The following is a 22976-nucleotide window of genomic DNA, read 5'->3' on the forward strand; positions in this document are numbered from 1 at the left end:
TATAATTTGTTCATTCTTACTTCTGTATAACCCATTGTATGAGTGTTTCACAATAAATGTATGTGTTGATTAACTCTTGATTAGTGTTTATTGATTAGTGTTTGTTGGCACTTTGCAACTATTTTGAGTAACGCTGCTAAGAACATTCTTGTACATATTTTCTATTGGGCATGTTCTATCAGAGGAGAATATTGAGTAGTAGACACATGTTCATCTTTATTAGATGCTGCTAAGCAACTTTCCAAATGGACTATACCGATTTAGACTCCTACTGGCAGTTTGTGATAGTTTTGTTTTTCTTCATTGGCAGCTCTTATCTATTTTATTTAACGCTTTGGTGCTCTGAAGCTTTTTGCTGATACTCTTTAAAAGGTTTCAACTTGATTGTTGGACTCATTATAGATTTAACTATTTAGTTATTAATGTTTATATGTAAGATACTATTTTCTGATTATGTTTGGGAGTGAGGCAATTATAGAACCATGTGCTAAGAAAAGCACTTAGCTGACAGTGGCTCTAGAGGCATCACATTCAGAAAGTTTGCAGATGTCCTCGCCAAAGGTCCATGTATAAAAGGTTTAGTCACCAGCCTGCAATGCTATTGGAAGGCAGCAATAGAAATTAGATTACTTGGGGGCACTTCCTTTAAGGAGACACTGGGCCCTGAACCCTTCCTTTCCTGTATTTCATTTCCTCACTGCCATGCAGTGAACAGGCTTCCTTCATCATGTGCCTCCTATTGTGCCAGCCCTGTCCCGAAGTACCTGGGTCAAGCAACCCTGAGCTGGAACTTCTGAAACTGGTGCTCCATCCCAGCTCCTCCCTTTAAGTTGTTTTATCTCAGGTATTTGTTACAATTATAGAAAGCTGACTTGCATACATTTAGCAGACAAGAATAGTGGCTCATTGAGTGCTGCCCCCAGGTTTGTTACTTGGCTTTCTTTTTAGACTAGTTTCTGTTCTAGATGTGGCTTTGTTTCCATGAACTGTTATACACATTGAGCCAATGTTTGGACACCAAAGTCTAGAATATCAGAAAATGTAGTAAGAGATGAGGAAAAAATAACTGGATCCATGACTGCATGTGAGGGTGTTTTGAGTTTTTCAGTAGTATAGCTCCTTCCCCCTTTCCTCTCTCCCCAATTAAATCTGTAGTAGAATCCTGTTTGTGTCGAGGTGATGTGAAAGGGTGAGGCTGGGAGCCTTCCTATGGTGGACTGTGGTGCCTTGTTGGGCAACCCTTGGGCTCCATGACATATTGTTTGTAAGTAGCCATTCTAATGTGAAGGCAGAGGTGGATGGGGGTGCAGCACTGGGCTCCTGACTGAAGATGAGGGCTGATTCTCAGCTCTGCTCTTGCCTTGGTGACCCAGGGAAGCCATTTACCTCTTTGAGCTTATGCTATCATGTAGACTGAGAATACTAACAAAGCTTTAATCAGCTTTATAGAAGGGGAAAGAGCTAATGTGAACTGATGTAAGGTGAAAACCCTTTGCCTACAGTAATTGAAATGTAGCTAATCTTTATTAGGCCACTCAGGCTATAAAACTCTCAGTGCTTTCAGAGGACAGGGTCTGTTAGATCTGGACTTGAAACATGACTCTGCCCTTACAGGCTGAGTGAAAGTGGGCAAGCTCCTATCTTTCTTCTCTCTCTTCCTTTTCCCCATCTCTGTTACTTGCTTTAAAGAAAGTATAATAATAAAATGCATACCTTACAGTTACTGTGAAAAGTTAAACATAATCTATATTTAAAGCACTTAGAATGTGCCTTGGTGAGTGAACACTCAAACTGCTAGTCTCACATTATTGGAATTCTGAAAATCCTTCAGGCCCAACCTTCGCCCTAACTCCTGTACAAACTTGATTCTCATACTTTCTAGAAATGTTGGCCTGGTAGTAGACTTATCTCTAACTGTAATTTTGAATGCTCTCCAGAGTATAAATTCCATAAAGAAAAGAAGGGGATTATGTATAACTATTGTTTTTAGCCTCCTAATCATAATCAAGAATCTAAAAGTCACCCAGTAAAAAGAAATTTTGTCTTTTAATATCACACTGTAATTTTTACCCTAGTTGCTTACACAGTGCATGACACCCAGAGAAAAACTTCTGTAAATCTTTCAGAAAGTTTGCATAAGAAGTGTAAGAGTAGAATATTTATTTTATTTCCTAGACTGAAATTTTTTCAGTGCTTTCTCAAGATGTCTGATGAGATTGTCCCTATGTATCATATATCTTATCGCTTTATTGAAATGTATTCATGTCTTCATTTAGTCAAAAGACCTTAAATATATTTTGCTCAAGTATGGGTTGTTCTTGAAATCTTCCTAGTCATTTTTTCCATATCTGGTTAGCTTATGTTCCCAGCCCTCTTTTCTGTGCTGAGTCTATTTCAGAGACTGAGAACACAAGTATGCTGTGACACTAGTTTTCCCAAATCAAAGTTGGGATGGTTAATTTTTCAAAACTCTTTAATGCATAATCAGACTCCAGCACATAATTAGGGATTGGTTAGTCTTAACTAGCTGACATTTAAAAAAGAATGATACTTTCCAGGCTTTTCCCTCAGAGATCACAGTGGATTAAAAATCCTTTTAAAATGACACCAAATCATGTTTCTCAATGGCTTTTAAAAAACTTTTTAAAATGTATTTTTATGTGTATGTGTTTTGTCTGCATGTAAGTAGGTGAACCATGTGCTTGCAAACCAGTGGAGGCCAGAAGAGGGTGTCAGATATCTAGGAATTGTAGTTACAAGCAGTTGTTGGCCACCATGCTGGGAACTGAACCTGGGTCCTCTGCAAGAGCAGCCAGTGCTCTTAACCACTGAGCCGTCTTTCCAGCTCCTCTCAGTGGGTTTTGAAAAATTAATTTCTACAGCATAGTTCAGTAAAAACTGAAGCAAGTTCCCCATTTGTAAGTGCTTTCAGGTTCCACATCCCATGGAAGCAGATTCTTACAGGCATACTTGAGTTTGGGGCCTAATAAAAGATTCATACATAATAATATCTGACCTCACAATACATTCTCTCACTCTTTGTATTTGCTAAACAAAGTTTAGAAAGATCCATGTAGTTTCACTGTTTGTTTCTGTGTCTTGTGAATCAGGTCCTCTCTGAGCTACTAAGGTGGGTCATTTGGCTTTGAATTCTTGCCCTTCACCTCTCCTTCTTCCTTCCATTGAGCACAAGAAAACTGTCTCAGCTACTCTGCTGTATTGTTTCTGCACATAATCAACAAATGTCGAGGTACCACTGCTCCTGTTAAGAAAGGAGGCAGCCTAGAATTGGGGACTTATTGGTGTGAGATCTACTGACACACACACCTCTTGAGTACTGGGATTTGGTGTTTCCACATATTACTTGCCCTCACCTTAGTGAGCTTGGTTCTGCAGGCCGCACTATCATCTCATATACTTGGTTGCCATATGTCATTGTCTGTGCATGATCCTGTAGCCAACTTTCACTAATCAGAGTTGATACCCATGTTATTAGAATTAATTTTTCAATTTGATTGCCTTGCCCATTTACTCCTTTAATAGGGAGACTAAAACTGTGGTTCTAGTTTTAGAAAAAGTACTTATGCTAATTAATTTAATTTTGGGAACTATGTCCCTTGGGATTAGAGAGATGGCTCAGCAGTTAAGAGCAGTGGCTACTTTTGCAGAAGCCCCAAGTTTGGTTCCTAGCACACACATGGGAGCAATAGCCATTTGTAATTCCAGTTCCAAGGGATCTGATGCCCTCTTCTGGCGTCTCTGGGCATTGTATGATACAGGTGCATTTAAATACATGCAGATAAAGCAACCACACATATAAATAAACAATTTTTTAAAAAAGGAAATATGTCTCTTGCTGAGCATGGTGACAGATACGTTTAATCCCAGCACTCAGAAGCTAGAGACAGACAGATCTCTGTGAATTTGAATCCAGCCTGGTCTACATAGCACATTCAAGGCCAGCCACAACTACACAGTGAGATCGTCTCCAAAATAATAATAATAATAATAATAATAATAATAATAATAATTTTATGTGTGTGAGTGTATTGCCTACATTTTGTAAGTGCTGTTGTGTTGTGCAGTGCCCAAAGAGGCCAGAAAAAGACATCAGATTCCCTTGGAACTGGAGTTATGGATGATTGTTAGCCACCATGTGAGTGCTGGGAATCAAACCTGGGTCCTCTGCAAGAGCAATCGGTACTCTTAACTGCTGAGCCATCTCTCCAGCCCCACAACAAAACTTTCTAAAAAAGTTTTAATATTCTTTAATATTTTAATTTTCTGGGAATTGCTTAATATGTAAGATATCTCCAAACAATCCCTTTCCTTAAGATTTGACTTTATAAAACTTTGACTTCCCAAAGTGGAATTTAAAAAAAAAAAATTTTTTTTTTTTTTAAATGTGTATGTGATTTTGTTGTTTGTTTAAAACAGGTCTCACTCTGCAGCCCTGGTTGGCCTGGAACTCACTATGTAGACCAAATTGGTCTCCAGCTGACAGAGATTCACCTGCTTCTGCCTCCCATGTGCTGGGATTAAAGGCGTGTGCTACCATGCCCAGCCATGTATGTGTATGTGTATGCCACATGTGTGTGGGTACCTTGGGGGAGGGGAGGAAGAGGACATCTGTTTCTCTAGAGCTAGAGTTATAGGCAGTTGTGAGGTGCCCAACTTGGGTATTGGGAACTGAATTCTGGCCCTCTGCAAGAACAGTAAGAGCTTTAACCTCTCTAACCCTCAGTGTATAATATTTTTGAGACATTTTTATGTGTGGATGTTTTATGCGTTAAAAGAATCTTTTACAATATAAAATTTTAAAGTGTATTTTAAAATGTTTGTAAAGTAAGTACTTCTGTAGTTTGGATACTGAAATGAACTATAATATTAAATAATTGAATTGGTAATTAAAAATAGGCTTGTATGGCTACTCAATTTAACAAAAAAATCACTCTCATCTTCTAAGTAGGGTACTTGCTCTTAATTGAAGGGGAGAAGTCTGGTTAATTTTACTGCTTTTGTGCTAGCCAGGCTTGGCTTCCTACCATTGGTTATTACTGTGTCTCAGTGTGCTCATTCTTAATCTTACATGCAATAGATGCTTTTAGATTATGGTAGAGTTTGAGTATTGGTAGTACCTGTTCTATGTCTGTGTGGAGAATTTTTATTGTATACAGATGTGTCTAATTCTGTTTTAATGAAATTGTTGCTTCCAGTCTAGGATTTTTGTGTGTGTCTTTGTAGTTGTTTTCTAAATGCATGGAATGCCGTTATTGGGAAAGCTGTGCTACACTTCGGACCATGAAGGACCTAATTCTTCTCTTAGAGAATCCTAATTTTAGCTTTCATGGAGTTGTAACCTACAAAATTCAATTATGAACTCTGGTCTTGGATTTAATAGCTCTTTTAAAAGGCTAGTATAGGGCTGGAGAGATGGCTCAGTGGTTAAGAACACTGGTTCTTGCAGAAGACCCGGCTTCGAATCCCAGCACCCACATGGCAGCTAACAACTGTCCGTAACTCCAGTCCCAGGGGATCAGACAGTTTCTTCTGTCCTCTGCAGGCATTGCACAACACAGGTGCACTTACCTACATGCAGGCAATACACACATACACGTAAAATAAAAATAATAAATAAAATTTAAAAGTCCAGTATAATGAAAATTCTTTGTTTTCAGGCCCTTAAGTTGAGGGTTACTGCAATATTTGATCTTTCAAAGAACTTACAAATTTTTCTTAACTATAGTCAAAGGAATGGATCCATACATCTATTTTGTGTTATCTCTCTCTTAAAATGACCCTGAAGCTAAATTTATATTTTCTGTTGTGCTGTGCTGTGCTGTTTGTTTTGTTCTGTTCTATTCACTTTAAAATGTTGGTTGAAACTCTCCAAGTTGATTTAATGGCACTTTCCATTCAAAAGGCCCTTTTTGGAATTTTAGTTTTGTCTTTTCATAGGCAGCGCTGCTTCCGTTTCTTCAGTTACAGTGCTCTGTGAGGCTGAGTGTTGAGCTTTCTCCTAGACTGTTTGAGTATTTTGAGCAAAAAAGAAGTTCATGTATGATAGGAATATACATATGCAAATATAGTTCATCTTCCACTAATATTAAAAATGTATGGCTTCAGTGGTTATAAATCTTCAACAAAAAGCCTTTCTTAGAAGTGTAAGCTAGAGCTTTTGCGAGTGATTATGGGTCTATTCCCCATGATTCATGTGGTTTTTTTCCTAGTTTGTATTACCACTCTTTCTTTTCTTTTTTTAGAAGCACCAGCATTTTAAGTACTTTCTCCAGAAAAGGCTGTCTATAAAAGTTCAGAGGATTTAACTTAGTAGACTAGAAATTATATATTTAGGAAAATTTGTACTTATTTGTGAGTATTTTGGCTAAGAAAAAATATTTTAAAACTTAAACATTTTTAATCATTTTAATTTCAGGCCTTTTGCTAATGAGAAATATGTCCATCCATAATGGATTCTAACATTTTCTTCACGTACACTTTAACAATAATAACTTTAAAGCTGAGCCTCGTCCAAAAGAGGCCATCACTACTGCCCAGAAATAAAGGGGGTTTCAGTTGTGTCTTAGTTTTACAAACCAGATAGTATGTCACTGAAACTATAGTGTATACAGAAAACATGTTAGTAATGCAGCTGTTCCAGTCAGCTTGTGTCTGGTAGACAGTGCTGATCTCTGTAAGAAAACCAGAGAGTTTAGTATGATAATAAGGTGAAAAGCAAGCCAGCCATTGTCATCCTGCTGAAGTGCAAATACCTCTCTGCAGCATACTTCCTTTGTAGTCAGTCATTATGTGGCATCTGATATTGAGACATTAGCTGTTTCCTTGGGAACAAGGTTTAAGTAAAGACTACACAAGCATGCTAGAATATCAGTTGTCTCTCCTTAGTTTTAAAATAGTGTAAGATACAGATTTTAAAAATAGAAATCCGTAGTGGTAACAGCTGTTTGTTACTTAGGCACTTCCTCATCTCCCAGTTAGTAGGTACAAGAAGATTTCAAGTAAAATGTTGATAACTTAGCCCATTTTTTGCTTTTAGTTTTTAAAAAATGTTTTATGGATATTTAAAAAACTTCATTCTGATTTATGTATTAGTTTCTTGTTACCTGAGGAATGTATCCAAATATACTATCTGGTTATACTTCTGCTTCATTTATTCATAAAGTGTGGGGGTCCCCCCCTTTGCACAGATGAGTTCTAATGGAAGGGCTTTATCACTTTACTCTGTTGTTGTAGCGGCCTTCTAGTATTTAAACTCCCACTCCCTGCCCCATGCCTCTCCCTCCCGAACCCCCTGCTCTGACTTCTCAACAGGATCACACACACATATCTCTGGCCCTCATTGGTGCAGCATCAATTCTGTTGCTTGTCCCCAGGTAAGCTGCCCACCTCAGTTTAGTCCAGGAAGATGTCTGCTTCTCATTTTCAGTAACCAGGTCAGGGACTACCACCTAATTCATTCTTGTGGCTAGTGACAGTTGTATATTTATACCTGTCCAAATTTTAGCTCCCGTTTGTTTAGAGTGGCAGATAGGTTTATATACAGCTAATGAAATGTAGCACACATCCTTACTTAGTATATGCCCCTTCCTTCCTTCCTTCCTTCCTTCCTTCCTTCCTTCCTTCCTTCCTTCCTTCCTTCCAAAAGTTGGAGTTTATTAAGAGATATTAAACAATTTAAAAATTACATTTGTTGGGGCTGGAGAGATGGCTCAGCGATTAAGAACACTGTTCTTGCAGAAAACCGGGGTTCAAATCCCAGCACCCACATGGCAGCTAACAACTGTCCGTAACTCCAGTTCTGACCTCCACAGGCATTGCATGACACGAGTGCACTTACATACATGCAGGCAATACACTCATACACATAAAATAAAAATAATAAAATATTTTTAAAAATAATAAAAACAATATGCTTCTTAAGATTTTTCATAAGACCAAATAAAAGCTAGTCTGAATACAAACACATTGAATAACTGTTTAGTCAAGCTTACCTTCCTTATTCTTACTTCTGTTGCCTTTCTATGCTATTAAAAGAGAACAAGAAAGAATTAGGTACTGGGAGTTTCTCTTATTTTCCCTGCATCTCAGGTACATTGCATAGGCTGTGTGGCAAAGGGCAGAACAGGTGTTGGAGTGTGAGGATAGAGGTTTGGTCAGGTGGCCTAGCTAAGGGAGGGGAGGAATGGGACAGGAACTGCTGTTAAGACCCCTATCTCTAGTGAAGACACTGGAGAATGGAGGGAGTAATCCTCTCGAACATTACCATTAGCCTATATCTTTATTTCTCCATTATCCTAATCTATTTTCTTTAATTTTGGGTTTTAATCACTAACTTAATTTTATCTTAAATTATATTGGCTATCAAGAGTGTCATTACTGTGCCACTTAGTGCCATTTAAATGACTTATAAGCATATTGGATAAAGAAAACCTATACATGAAACTAAATGAAACTATTAGCATTTTCTTGCTCTTAACAACATTGTACAAATCTGTAAAATAGTTAGCTTGATGCTTTTACTTTGATCTTTTATGTTCTGGGTAAATAGTTCACTTGGATGGATGGTCTACTTGGGTACTGAATAAAAGAAGACCTTTCCCTTTTTCTTTCATTTAAAAAATTTCAAATTACGAATAAATACATAGATGGAAGTAAAAAGAAATATTTTGTGCTATTAAAATTCTAGTATAAGAATTAGGTCAAGTATGTTTATATTTTCTAAAATGTTCTAGTACATAGAAAGGCTTGTTGGAGTTAACGTTTGTTGAGTGTTGAATTAATTCCAGTTAAAAAAGATCTCCATTTCATTTTAAAATATACTGTTTCCTACAGAAAGACTCATTTTTAATGCTACTAACACTTAGATATTTGCACGTGGATCTCTAATCTCTATGTATCTGATTATTACTAGTCACATTCGGTTACACTCGGATCCTTGACACCTGATTATGGATATAAAGTCATCAGGTAGATTTCAGTTGTCATGTTTATCACCTCTACTAATTAACATGAAGTAAATTTTTTATGCTTCTTCCTCAAATATAACTTATTTTTTTATTTGTTGATTTTTGTGCGTGTATATCATACAGAACATCCTAAACAATCTTACTCATCTATATACCCACTTCCCAAATGACACCCTCCCATAGCCTCCCCCTGCTTCCCACTGGAGCCCATATACCCTGTCAGCCCTGTTACTGTCCACTGTGTTGTTGGCACCCCCAGCTGTTCCCCAGTGCTTGTCCATCTGCTGAATCTAGTCAGCCTATCTAAGTTCCTTGTTTTAGGAAGATCAGTTGTTCCTCATCTAGCAGCAATCGTTGTCAATATTACTTTAGATAAGATTGGGGTCTGCTGTTCATTTTCCCAGTTCTATCCTGGGTTGCTGTCTGGGAGTCTCTTGGACCACCCTGGGCAACAACTCAAAGGAAGGTATCTCCTGTCTGGCATTGTTTCTTGTTATGTAGCCTTTAGCTATACACATGGACTCTTAAGGAATTATACTAATCACTTTAATCTTTGGTTGTAATTTCCTTTTGAGTGTTTAAGACCATACAGTTGGCCCAGATTATGAACATCTCTCAAAAGGTCCTGTAACTGCAGTGAGTCACCTGTTCTCTTGATCAAGGAGGCCTTGGAAAATGGACTTGAACCAGTGTCCAGTCTAAAAAAAATTTTTAAGCACACTTACTTGAGATCCATTTGAAAGGTGCTTATGTTTGCTTTGAAATTTCTGAAGCCAAATCATGTATTTGTAATCCGTGGTGTGGTCACTAGAATACAGAGTTTATTTGTTTTTTTTGTGGTGATTAAGATCCAGGCATGAGCTAGAAAGCTGTCTTCTCTTGTAGCTGGTCAAAGGAAGATGTGGCATATAGTAGAGTGATGTCATTCTTGGTCACATGAACTCAGTGCTTTATTGACACATTTATTTAGACAAAATATTCTTAAAATGTACACATCTGCTTTGCATGCAGTGGTAAGAATCTTTAGGCTACTCGTGAATATCGAATCAAATTAACCCTATTAATTAGACTCAGAGTTGTTATAGTAAAAGGACACAGCTTTGTGGCAAAGTGCCAAACGCATGCCCGTTTGAATAAAATACATACCTTTCTGTTACCTTCCCCCTCCCTCTCTCTGAGCATCAAGCCATTCTCTTTTAGATTGGGATGGGAGTGAAGAATCTGCCAACAGTAGTTAGTGGTAGAGGTTGAGGACAGTAGTTTTGTTTCTGAATATATATATACACATATATATGTATGTACGCACACAAAGCCAAAATAAGTCTATGCACATACATATTATGAAAAGGCAGATGAAGGATGATCTATTGGCTCTAGGTTTAGTTTGCTTTTTTAATTAAGGGAATGATGACACACTCACTGATTATGCTAACACATCTTGAAGCATGCTCTACTTTTTGTATGAGACTTCTGATAATGTATTCCTTTTTCTATTACCAAATGTGATTAATGTGCCACATAGTGTTAACTGTGCTCTTTCCCCAAAGACATCAAATGGGAGGCAGCAAATAGAAGCTAAATTATTCGGAGAGGAGTCAGTGATTGATTTAAATATAAAAGGATTAATTGGTCCCTGAATCAGACTATTAAACTGTGCTGTGATCTTGACTGAGAGTAGAAGAATTACAAGTGCATTGTGTAGAATAAATTAATACATTTGTCATGGCTTTAATCCTTTTTTTCTGTATTGCTTACTGTAGTTCTATGTACTACACTCTATTGTATGCTTAAATGATGCAGAGGGGATTGGTAGGTAATGATTAAATAGTACACAGGGTAGAACCTGTGAGTCTTAAGATGGCCTCTTCTTCCAGGGTAGCTGCAAGAATATCCACAGACAGTGTCTCTTGGAACTCTTTTCAGTTACTACCTGTGCTGGATAGCTTTAGTTGTCAACTTGACACAACTGGGCACAGGGAGCCTCAATTGGGGAATTTCCTCTATTGGACTGGTCTGTGACCATGTCTGTGGGGTATTTTCTTGATTGTTGAGTGATGTGGGATAGCCCAGCCCACTGTGGGTGGTGCCACCCCTGGACAGGTTGTCCTGTATTGTGTAAGAAAGCAGGTTGAGCACTGGCCAGGGGAGCAAGTCAGTAAGTAGCGTTCCTCCATGGCCTGTGGGCCTGTGCTCCAGCTCCTTCCTCCAGATTTCTGCCCTGAGTTCCTACCCTAGGCTCCCTGATAAATTGTGACCCCAGAGATATAAGCCAAATAAACCCTTTCCTCCCCAAGTTGGTATTAGTCAGAGTGTTTTGTCCTGACACTTGAAGGATAACTAACATACTATCGTAGGCACAGGGTAACTGCTAATGAATGAGAATTAAAAAATTGTTGTTTAAAATAGACAGTGGATAAACAGCCTTTTATCCCTTGGAGAACTAAATTGAACATTCAGCTCTTTGGGATAAATAGTGTAAGGATGATCTATTCGGAGAAATTTCATTTTATAATTATTTGTTTTCATGCAATGTTAATTTTTCTCATTCTTGCTCATAGGCTGGCACTTCAGCGAGGCAGGATGCTGCTCTTTTCTTTTCTTTCTTTTTTTTTTTTTTTTTTTTTGCCTTTTTGAGACAGGGTCTCCCTGTAGCCCCAGCTGTCCTGGAACTCATTATGTAGACCAGGCTGGCCTTGAACTCACAGAGACCTGCTTGCCTCTGCTTCCCAAGTGCTGGGACTACAAGCATGAGCCACCATGCCCGGCAGGATGCTGCTTTTTAAGGCTGCCATCCCCATCTACTTTCTAGGGAGAAGAAACATGTGTTCATTCATCTTTGCTATATTGCTTCTTTTATAAACAGGAGTTCTTATAAGTTCTACATTTAAATAGCAATCTGAATAATAAAAAGAAGAGTTTGGTTCAGGAGACTGAGAATCCCTGTATTATAGTAGCTTTACTAACGGTAAATTCCAAGTTTCAGAATGGTGTCGTCACATAGCTCTCTTTACCTTGTCTCACATTTTCCCTTTGTAATTTGATAGACTTTAACTTTTGGCATGCCCTATTTCTTCATAGTTGGTCCATGAAGGATAATTTAAAACAATCAGAGCCTATGTGAGAATCATAATAGAGAGTAGAGAGATACTAGGATAGAAAGTGCCATCAAAGGTCATTGTGTCCCTTTACTCTCTTAGTATGCTTATATTCCTTTAAACAGCCCAGTTGGGAAGCTAGTCTTGGGAGTCAATTTTCTATAGCATGTTGTAACCACAGTACTCGGCTGATGTGCCAGAATTCTGGTGTCCCATGAGGTATTACCAGTGTATTGCCACAGAGTATGTAAAACTGATAGTGGCCCTTATTCAGGACAGCATGTATAGCACTGCATGGATAATTGTTAAATAACAGTACTGAGCATGTTAGGTTTCACAGCAGGGAGTACGTGAGTACACTCACATTAAATGCTGTCTTTAAAAATCATCCCCAAGGTGTTTCATCTCTTGGTTAAATATATCCGTATCTTTGGATTGTCTCATTAGTTGGTTTTAAGTTTTTTGGTCACTTAAAAAAAGTGTGTTCTGCCAGGTGGGTGGCACACACTTTTAATTCCAGCACTTAGAAGGCAGAGGCAGGAAGATTTCTGCGAGCTCGAGGCCAGCCTGGTCTGCATAGTGGAATGCAACTGAACATTATAAACTGGAGTAAGAGCAGACAGATGTTGTGTTGTGGCTTTTACATGCTTTGCCCTAGTCCGTCTGATGTGTGGGTAATGTGCTGTTCAGAAACACTTTCTCACTGGGATCCTACTTTTTAGAAAATGAACTTGAAAAGTAGCTTCCCCTGAGGATTCCAAAGTCCTGCACCTAAAACTGGTGCTCTGAAGATTTTACATGCAACTCTTTTGAGACCTCAGGGAATGAGTGCCCTTTTGGTTTTTCTTCGGGGTCGTTAAAATCTTACACTAGCTATGGTGGAATTTTAGACTCATCAGCATTTACCTGTGTTGAAAATTTTCTACTAACTAGAAGTGGTTTCGTTTATGCAGTTGCTCAAAATTTAGTAATCAAAAAATCATGTGAGGACTGTAAGATGGATCAGCTGGTAAAGATCCTGCTGTGAAAACATGAAAACCTGAGTCCAAACCCCCAGTACCCATGAAAAAACTGGGTGTGGCATCATGTGTTTATATCCCTAGTGCTTGGGGTGAGGAGACAGGTATATGCCTGGAGCTTATTGGCCAAATAGCCTAACCAAATAATGAGCTCCAGCTCCAATGAGAGATCCTGTTTCAAAAAATAAGTTGGAGGCTGGGCATGATAGTGCATACCTTTAATCCCAGCCCTGGGAGACAGAGGCAGGTGGATCCCTGGGTTCCCGGCCAGCCTGATCTGCATTGTGAGCTCCAGGCTAGCCAGGGCTACATAGAAGTCCCTGCCTCAAGAAACAAAACAAAAAAGACAAAAAAAAAAAAAAAAAAAAAAAAAAAAAGAGGTGCTGGAAAGATTGCTCAGTGATTAAGAGCCCAGCACCCACATGGTGGCTAACACAAGTACTTAACTCCGGTTCCAGGGTATTTGATGCCCTCTTCTAGCCTCCATGGGTACCAGGCACACATTTGGTGCATTTACATACATATTAAATAAAATCTTTTTTTTTTCTTCTTCTGTTTTTGAGACAAGATCTCCCTGTAGCCCCAGCTGTCCTGGAACTCACTATGTAGACCAGGCTGGCCTTGAACTCACAGAGATCTACCTGCCTCTGCCTCCTGAGTGCTGGGATTAAAGGTATGTACCATCACACCCGGCTTTATATTAAATAAAATCTTTAAAAAGCTGGAGAGCAATCAGCAGTCTGACCTCTATGTGTACATGTACTTGCATGTATACATATGCGTACCTGCGTGCACACGTACATGCACTCACATGAACATGTTTATAACGCACAAAATCACGTGAAAGCATATTCTTTCTCTCCCACTTGATAGTCTCTGTGTGATCTTGACCCCACCTGCTTAAAATAATATTAAGTCCTCACGAGGGAGAAAGATGAGGCCACTGTGAAATAATAGGATAGTCACACAGTCTCAGTGATGACATGTATAGGTCACTGCAGGCTTCCTTAAACATTGCACTTTAAGTACCAGTGATCACCTTTGTCCAACTCTGACTCCTCTTTGACTGTACTGAGGCCTGATTACATTAGAGTTCTTATTTTTATTTTATGTGTAAGCATGTATTTCCTGTATGCATGTAAGTGCACATGTGTTGTGCAGTGCCTGTGGAGGACAGAAGAGGGAATTGGATCCCCTGGAACTGGAGTTACAGACAGTTGTTAGCTGCCATGTGGGTGCTGGGATTAGAACCGAGGGCTCTGCAGGAACAGCCAATGTTCTTAACCACTGAGCCATCGTTCTAGCCCCCAGAACCTTCTTTCAAAACAATTTATTCACTACTAATTTGTTCACTCAAGTGATGGGTATTTGGGTCATTCATTTCCAGTGCTGGTATATGTTTGAATTAGTAGGATTTTGTCAGGTTACAGTTTTGAGAAAACAGCAGAGCTGATGGCATCTCTTGTTTTAGTAAATGACCAGACAGAGCTAGAGATTTGCTCCTTTCTTCTCCATCTTCATTCACATTGTGAAAGGAGAAAATGATTCCAGGAGGAAATCTCTGAATTGCATTTAAAATAGATTGTGTGGTTCTTTCATTATTGTCACTATTTAGGCTGGAATATTAATCGTATTTGTAGATATGATTACTAATCAGAAAAAATGATATCTATTCAGATGATAATTTGATTCATAGTATTTTATAACTTCATTGTTTTGAGTCGTTTTTATTACTAAACAGTAAATTTTGCTTTTCAGATAGTCTTTAAAAGATGTATCTGAATGGATAAGCTTAATTTGACTAAGTAAATTCGAAGTTTAAACCTAAACTTAGGGCAGGCTTCTGCCACAATAATGAAGAAAAGTTAAAAAAAAAAAATTCTGTCTCATTTCTCCTTCTTTCTCTTCCTATCCATGGTGGGGGGCATATGAAAAGATGTGTGCTTCTCACTGCCTCATGAGAACATGCCACAGACAAACCCTTGGGCGGGAAGGCATGGCTGAGAGCTGTGGCTTCTCTCTGCTCCTGCTTCCTGGAATCCTGGCCGCTGTCCTCAGAGCCTTCAACAAACTGGCTCAAAGTAGATGTTTCTTTAATGCTGGTGTCTGCCCTGACCCCTTTCTCAATTCCATGTTCATGTGCCTGACTTCAGCATGATGTCCCTACTGCAATGTCCTACCCGCCCTCTTTCGGAAGTATACCTTGAACTCTTCATCTGTCACTGCCACCACCAAGCAGTGAGTGCCGCCCTGTCTCTGGCCACTACCACAGCCTCCCTGCTGCTTTCCCTGCTTCTCTTCCTTGCATAGTGCACTGTGGAGAGTGGTAATCTTTGCAGAGTACAGATATGACCATTGCAATTCCCTTGCTTTAAATCCAGTGTGTGGAAAATAAGCTGCAAACATCATTCCATTGTTTATACAGACTGGAAACATCTGGTCCTTGCTTACCTCTCTCACCATATTTTGTACCCCTTTCTCATCAGTTTATAAACTTGAACACAGTGGCCATTCTGTTCCACAAGCATGTTCAGCATGACCCTCTATTTTTCTGGTCTTTGTACTTGCTGTTTCTTTCTATTTAATTTCACCAGGACTGACTTCTTCAGTTTTTCCTCAAAGGGTCCTTTCCCACCTACTCTACCTTTTATCTAGTATGCGCTCCCTTTCCTTCCCTTTCTCTGAACTCTTGAGCATGGCATCTTATTTTATTCATATCATAGTCCCTGCCCACTCACAAAATGATCTTCAAAATGACTTTACAACCTGCCTTTCTGCCTTCTCAGAGTGTTGAGTTCTGTGAGTCAGGACTATGGCCTTCCTCAGTGTGGGCACCAGGCACTCAGGGCAGTGTTTGCACACTGGTGGATTGAGCTGAAAGTTGTCTGAGCGATAGAAACCCTTGGCTAGAACCTTACCTGTAAACATTTCACTGGTTAATACTCTCAAAATATTTAAATGTGCATAATTTTAAGTATTCAGCTTTTTTGTATCAACTAGATATTGATTGTATGTGACTATAAATAAATAAATGCTACTACAACCACTGTCTACATGAGGGTAGGCTGAAGAGTGAGATTGTTTTTTTTTGTTTGTTTTTTTTTTGTTTTTTTTTTTGAGAATATGCCAAGTTTCTAGGCACTACAAACCTGAAGGGATTGCATGTTTTACTCTGTTTCTTTACTTAGGTGCTAATATCTTCTATATGCGGAATAATAATCTTTTAGATAGTTCTGTTAGTTCCAATGTTCCCTTTTTCTTTTATATTCTTCTTGTTGAATTTTACCTAAGAATCAAAATTACTCTATTTAGCGTTTATATCACATGCTGCAAAGCATGATCTTTGACTTCATAATATTTATTTTACACCCACAGTAAGAAAAGCATCTTATTTTTTATCTCTGTTGGCTTTGGCGATTAGATTTATGTTAAGGATGGGTTGTTGAGATCACGGGCAGTGCTGTGATTGAAGAAACAGGAACCCTAGCATCTTTTGTAGCCCTCAGGCACGGGAAGAGTGTGGAAGATTAATACTTGCTGATAACAGCACTCTACCAATAAGTGTCAGCTCCAATTGTATTTTCCTTCTGCTGGGGAAACTGTGACCTTCTTTGAGTACTGGTGAAAGACATTTTGTAACAGTGCTGAGTGTGAAAGGCCATGCTCTCTGGCAGGCAAATGCCAGGTGTTGGAAGGCCTCTGAAGGACTTGCCAAGCCACAGTGAGTGTTGGCCTCTAGTTCTGAGATAGAACACTCGCAGAAGGCAGAGTTCTTGCTGGCACTTTTGTTTGTTTCTTCTGTTGTGTTGTTGTTTTGTCGGCAGTGTCTTTGAAAACATGACTGAGATCATTGCTGTGAATAGGGACAGAAAGTAATTTTATGATGTATTGACTGATTTTATATATTAGCTTCCATTAAATAAATACTGTAATGTAACAGTAACCAAATTACGGAGGAGGGAGGGGAGTTCCTCTAGGTCTCATTTTCATGCTCCCTCTCATTCTGAAAGCATTTAAGGTAGCTTTTACATAATAAATATGAGGCAAGAAATAGATTAGGTAGTATGGACAGAAGGGGAAAATAGAGCTGCTGTTCATACAGAACGGGAGTGTGGGGAAATGCCCTGCTAGGGAAGCACAAAGGTTGCCCATCCAGGTCCATTTTGTTTGTAGGGTTTCTTTGTGTGCTGTTTGCTGCAGAGGTGAAGGTCCTCCTTGCTGTTTTCACCTGATGAATGGCGGCATATTGCCACTCCATCTGCTTATGCTTTCTTGGCAGGTCACTTCTGCTGTGAGTTGGGTGTGGGAATCTAGGCAGGTGTCAGGTCTGTCCCTGCATTCTTTCATACTGGCAAGAACTCCACCATGACTACCATCCAGACTTCCCATGGGTGTCAGAATCTGTCATAATGGTTGGGTGCTTTTGTAAAATATAAGCAAACATTTTGTGATTTTTTTTTTTAAATATAGTACATTTTGTAATTTAGGAAGATCTAACATTTCAGTTTAGCATTGGGGAGATAGGCTAGTTTATGCTCTCAAGCAGAATGTCAGATGAACCTATAAAGTCTAACTTATTTTAGTGACTATTGATCCTTAATAATGCATAATTCATTAGTATTTAATAAGAAAAAAGAGGTCAAGCATGGTGGTGCATGCCTTTAATCCCAGCACTTGGGGGGGCAGAGGCAGGCAGATCTTTGTAAGTTCAAGGCCAGCTGGGGCTACAGGGAAATCCTGTCTCAAAAAGACCACATACATACATACATACATACATATATACAAGAAAAAAGAATAAGAGATTTTATTTGGTTCTGTATTACATGTCCTCCCTCTTCCCTTTGTTGCCGTTTTTCAAAGTAACACCAAAGTTTATGAAAGACTTTGCTTTGTACTTCTTTAGGAAAAAAAAATCTAAGCATGTCTTTAATTTTATGTATGTATGTATGTATGTATGTATGTATGTATAGACAGAGTCTCCCTGTGTAACTCTGACTGGCATGGAACTCATAGAGATTTGCCTACCTCTACCTCCTGTGTGTGCTGGAATTAGAGGTGAGCACCATCACACTTGGCTTCTAAAATGTATCTTAAAAAGTAGTTTGGTGACTATGATTCACCTAATATAAATGTTACTTTGATCTGTACGTTTTTCCATTGAGTTTAAACAGCAACTCTCGAGAAACTTTAATAGTGACTTTCATAGCCTTCTATTCCGTGTTGACTTTGTGTTCTGATGTGCACATCACTGATGAGAGAGTAGCCCTTGTGTCTGTTCTGTCATCTTAAACATTTTCTTGTGTTGCTTTAACCATCAAGGTTGAACTTGCAAATTCTTCCAGCCTTCAGATCAAAAATGTATTGACACAACCTTTAGTAAGTGAGGTCCTTAAGAATGAACGGCAAGTCCTTTAGGCCACTAAGACATTGCTTTTGCATTAACACAGACATGCTGCTGCTCTAATGCCACTCCAGGAGACCTGTGGTTTCAAAGAACTAATATACCACCCAAGGGACAAGTTTATTGCCAAGAAACACCTTAGCAATGAGGATGGAATGGTAGAAAACAGTTGTCTAATTTTGCTTGTGTGTGTGTATACATGTACATGAAGGTACAGTGTTCAGTGAAACAATTTTATATGACAGCAGTGTACTTGGCAATGTTTTCTTAGGAGGGGGATTATTTCATAGAACTCTTATGATAATTTAATAAGGAACTGTACCATCTCTCATTAAAAAAAAAATAGCATAATTCAGACTGAAGACATGGCTTGGGGGAGGGGGGTGTAAATGCGTTTGCCACCAAGCCTGATGACTTCAGTTCAATCCCAGGGACCCGGATGGTAGTAGGAGAGAGCTGACTCCCACAGGTTGTCCTCCGACCTTCACATATCCACTATGGTGCCCATGCACACTCACACATTTGCACAATTACAATTTATTAAAAAATTTAAGGAAAATATGCACATTGAACTTTCCTGAATATTTTCATTGCCTTATAATATTTAAATTTTTAAAGGAAGAGGTATAAAATAATAAAGGTATCCCAAGAGTTTTCTTAAATAATATAACTAAGTGTTGCTATTCAATACCTTAGTGCTACCTATTTTTTAAAAGGAGATGGAAGTAGAGACCTGTCCCACAGCAGAAAGCTGAGCCTCCTTACGAGTGAAGGACAAGTCACATAGTCTCATTGAGTCCACGAAAGTAAACTGCATATTTTTAAGGAAAGGAAACCATGAAGTAATATTAGCAAAATATTCCCAGATGAGGATCTATACAGTGAGGCAATTTGCTTCTGGCAAGAGGTTTAGTTAACGACAACTTGAAAATTTTAAGATGATAAATTCATAACACAGCATTTAGATAAGATTATCTGAATGCATTGTGCATTGTGAATCTGTTATCAGAACACTTTTCCACCATGAAAAGAACAGGAGCTTATTAATATTCATAATGCCCTTTGGAAGCACATGTAATAGTTGTGTTCTGAAAACTCAGTGTGAGATGTAAAAATGTCTTGTTTTAAAAAGAATATTTGTCAGAGAGTCAATTGATACTAACCCTTGTCTTTCCCCTGCATTTATGCAGCTCCTTTCCCAGACACTCCTTTGCAAGGCAGGCTATGGCCCTTGCATTTTTAAAGTAAACCTTCTAAAAAGATGCCTTTTTGCTGGGTGTGAAGATGCACAACTATAATTCCAGGAATCAGGACTCTACAGATAATGTGGGAAGACTGTTACATTTGGGCTACAAAGAAAAATACTACCTTAAACCAAAAACAAAAAATTATTTAATAATTGGAAATTGTATACTACCACCTCTTTTTAATAAATAATTTCCTACTTTGTTGTGTTCTGCTGTTCTTTCATGATGGATCTGTCTAAAGAAATGTAACAGTCTTGTAAATAAAATTGTATTCATTTAGTGAATGTAAGTGTTATGTTCAATGTACTGTGCTTGATGCTAGGGACAGAAGACAGGGGGCCAGACATGGTTCTCTCCTGCAAGGATGAGAACACACAAGATTAAGTTAAATACTTACAAATTATGGTAAACCCTATACAAGAAACAAATGGGTGAATGAAAGCATTGGATGTATGAATTGATTAGGAGAGTATGAGAGATGGGGTTGGAAGGACAGAATGAAACTTATTCCTTCCTCTATTTTGAGTATAGTTTTTCTTTGGTTTGCAGTACTGGGGATGAAGTCCAGAGCCTTCTGTATGCTACACAAGCACTCTTCCTCTGACTTACAACAGGGTCCTCTTGACTTAACTTACTGAATAGCTGGGAGTATAGGTAGTGCCACCTCACCCAGTTATAGGTGAAGTTTTTAGACCTCTGAAAACAGCAGATTGTATAATATTTTATAAAAAATAAGGAAAATATCTTGCTATCCCCTTCTTCATTGCCATGGCTTCACGTCATTCCGTACAGAAACTGGTCTTAATTCTTAAAGACTATATAGGAGGTTGATTGTGATGGTATGCACCTGAGGCTAAGGCAAGAGAATCAAGAGTTGAGGGCAGAGGACTGGGAAGGTAGTTCCCTAGTAAAGGTGCTTTGCTACCAAGCCTGAGGACCTGTGTTCAATCTCCCGAACCCACATGGTAAACGGAGAAAACCAGAATCAACTCTCACAGGTTGTCCACTGACCTATGGAATTAGGGGTGGAGGACACACAAATACACAGAGAGCAAATACATATATGTAAATTTAAAAAAAGTTTGAGACAAGCCTGGGCTACCTTTTGAGCTCTAGAACAGCCTGAGTTACATAATGAGACATTGTCTTTTTTTTTTTTTTTCACTTTTTAAAACTTTTAATAACTACATGATTAGATGCATTTCACTATGGATTTAACATTTTCAGTAACACACTCCACAGCAAGAGTACATCTCTTTCACAAGTAGATGCAAGTTTCTAGGTTCACAGTTAATACACTTATACAACATTGAACTCAGTATAAGCCCTGTAAGACACAAAATTGAATGAGTTTTTTAACCTTTAAAAAAGATCTCCATTTCACTTTAGAATATATTGTTCCTTGCAGAAAGACACACTGTTTTTCCTAACACTGAGATATTGGTACATGCATCTCTAATCTGTATGCACCTGATTATTACTAGTCATAATCGGTTGCACTTGGACCCTTGGATCCTTGGGTATGTCTATGAAGTCATCCAGTAGATTTCAGTGGTAATGTTTATCGCCTGTACTAATTAGCATGACATAAATTTCCATACTTCCTCCTCAAATATAATACATTTTTTAAAATTTGATTTTTTGTGTGTGTGTGTATATTACACAGAACATCCCAAACTATCTTACTCAACTATACACCCACTTCGCAGATGGCACCCTCCCATAGCCTCCCTCCCCCCACTAGAGCCCTTATATTCTGATATCCCTGCTACTGTCCACTGTGTTGTTGGTACCTCAGCCATTCCCCACTACTTGCCCTTCTGGTGAATCTAGTCAGTCTATCTAGAGGTCTTTGTTTTAGGAGGGTCAGCTGTTCCTCTTCTAGCAGCAATCAGTTGTCAATACTCCTTTAGATAAGATTAGGGTCTGCTGTTCATTTTCCCAGTTCTCTGCTGGGTTACTATTTGGGAGTCCCTTTGGTCACCCTGGCCAACAACTCAAAAGAAGGTATCTCCTATCTGGCATTGTTGCTTGTTATGTAGCCTTTAGCTATGCATATGGACTCTTAAGAAATTATATTGACCCCTTTAATCTTTGGTTAAACTTTCCTTTTGGATATTTAAGGCCATACAGTTGGCCCAGATAAACCAATTTATTTTTACTCAATTTTTATTCTTAAGGCCATTTGAAGATCTGTCCCTCAGGGGTCACATGGGCTTTGGAGGAGCCCCTGGCTCCTTTCTTTTACTAGTTCTGCCTATGTGAAGATAAGTCAAAGGTCCTGCTCAACCATGGTTGGCTTCACTTGGAAGCATGAAGGAAATGATTCCTCTGTGTTGACCCTCCTGTTTGTAGACTGGACACTGGTTCAAGTCCATCTGGTGGGGTCTCCTCAGCCTCCTTGATCAAGAGGACAGGTGACCCACCATAATTACAGGAGATTTTGGGAGATGCACATAGTCCCTTGGAACTAGTCAACCTAGGAGGGCAAGGAGCAAAAACTGTCCTTTATGTCCCTCTGACCAAATTAGTATAGGCCTCAAAGTATGTTTGTTAAACATCCAAGAAGGTTAGTTCCACCACTCTGGTACTTTTAATTAGTGTATGTCATGTAGATAAATCTTGGGCAAAGACCAATTGTCCTCAGATAAACCTTACCTAGACATATATTTCTTGATCTGCTATGTATAATTTCTCAGTAGGTTGTAGGAGTAATATGGTTCCCTCTGGTTTTCAAAACTAGCTAGGTATTGTTTATTTCTCGCATTGTCTCACCCCTCCATCATGGTTTCCCCAATTAAGGCGACCCCATTTCCCCCACTTTCTCACTTAATAATACCCTTCTACGGTCCTACCTCTCTTGAACTCCTTCTTTCCCTTTATCCACTAGGTTCCTTGTATACCCTTCCCTCCCCCCTCCCTTAAACTAACCCAATTTTTATCCATATCTCCATTATTAAGGCCTGTTTCCTATTGTTCTTCTCTTTCAGGTTCTTTCTTTTCCTTTACCTCCCTCTTTCCTTTCCATTATCATGATTCCTGTAGTTATGTCTGGATACATACTCAACTGATCAGGGTTTGGTTCTAGGATCCACATATGAGGGAGAACATATGTCGATTTTTTTTCTGAGTCTGTTACTTCACTTAGTATAACAATTTCAAGTTCAATGGATTTACCTGCAAATTTCATGATTTCATCTTTCTTTACTGTTGAGTAGAACTCCATT

At 38.8% G+C, this 22976-nt stretch overlaps 1 protein-coding gene across 1 annotated transcript in view; it reads left to right on the top strand.

Annotated features, from left to right (window-relative positions):
* Med13l (mediator complex subunit 13L) overlaps positions 1-22976 on the top strand; it is a 352308-nt gene that overhangs the window by 243014 nt on the left and 86318 nt on the right. The gene's annotated exons all lie outside the window — the stretch shown is intronic.

Source organism: Nannospalax galili, unplaced genomic scaffold, assembly GCF_000622305.1.
Source record: "Nannospalax galili isolate Female #2095 unplaced genomic scaffold, S.galili_v1.0 scaffold120, whole genome shotgun sequence".
Taxonomy (NCBI): domain Eukaryota; kingdom Metazoa; phylum Chordata; class Mammalia; order Rodentia; family Spalacidae; genus Nannospalax; species Nannospalax galili.